Raw genomic sequence first — 1,208 nt, forward strand, 5'->3', positions numbered from 1 at the left:
TATTAGGTAGAAATTTAAGAGCAGTGTTGGTGATGAGGTCTTCACCAGGGGCTTTCTTTTTGCGGAGGTTGTTTATGATTGTTTGGATTGTGACAGGAGTTGTGAATAGGTTTGATTTAGTGATTTTAATGTTTTGTAGTGAGTTGAAGTGCGCAGTTATTTCAGGAAGATCGGGACCTGGGTTTAGTCGGAATTGAAGTTCGAGAGAGTCGGCTATTAGCTCGGGGGTGGGATGCTGGACTTTGTGGAGGAGACATTTGTTCAATTTGTATATGGAACCACCTAGATGGTCAAGAGAGTTAAGAAATATGTCCCACTGGTCAGCTTTATGGGTTTCGAGTAAAGTTCTGATTAGTAAGATTTTGGCGTTAAGTCGGCGCTTAGTAGTCGGGTCACGGTTTCTCTGCCATTGACGGCGTAATTGGTTTTTCTCCGTTGTTTCGAGTTTTATGTAGTCGGGTAGTAAAAGGGAAGAGTTTTTGTGTTTAGGGGTAAATACGCTAGCTTAGATCGCGTGTTGTAGGTTTTTGGTTAGACTGTCAATTGCCGAATCAATTGACTGACTGTTGTTGGTCAGTCGTACAGTTGGGTTGGGTAAGTTGGAGAGGATTATTTTGTATTTTGTCCAGTTGATGAAGTGGTTAGTAGTTGGAAGGGACGATGATACTGGATGTACATAAGGTCTCCAGAAAAATGGGGTTGTGGTCAGAAGATAGCTCGTTGAGGTTGTTGATTTGAGTAGGGTAAGGTAATCGGACGATAGCGATATCGAGTATGTCGGGTCTGTATCGAGCGTTTGTAGGGAAGTGTGTGGGGGATGAGGGAGCAGTAATGGTACAGTCTGATTGTTGAACGTGATCAAAGAGGATACGGTTGGCAGTGTTTGTCGAGTGGCTAAACCACAAAGTGTGTTTGGCGTTGAAATCACCTGCCGAGATTTGCCATTCAGCACTTTTGGTCAACAAGTCTAAGTCGTGAGTCGTGAGTGTGGCGCCGGGAGGTTTGTATACCGCCGATACAAGTACTTCGTGGCCATTTAGCTGGATAAGGACGGAAGAGGTTTGAGTGAGTGTGTTAAGAGTTATGGGTTGGTGAACGATGCGGCGGTGGATTAGAACGGCAGAGCCACCGTGAGCAGTGACCCGCGGACGGGCGGCAGATCGTTCCTGTATGTGGAATAGTTAGGAATGTGAAGTTTGGTAGAAGGG

Source organism: Acyrthosiphon pisum, chromosome A1 (genome assembly GCF_005508785.2).
Source record: "Acyrthosiphon pisum isolate AL4f chromosome A1, pea_aphid_22Mar2018_4r6ur, whole genome shotgun sequence".
NCBI lineage: Eukaryota > Metazoa > Arthropoda > Insecta > Hemiptera > Aphididae > Acyrthosiphon > Acyrthosiphon pisum.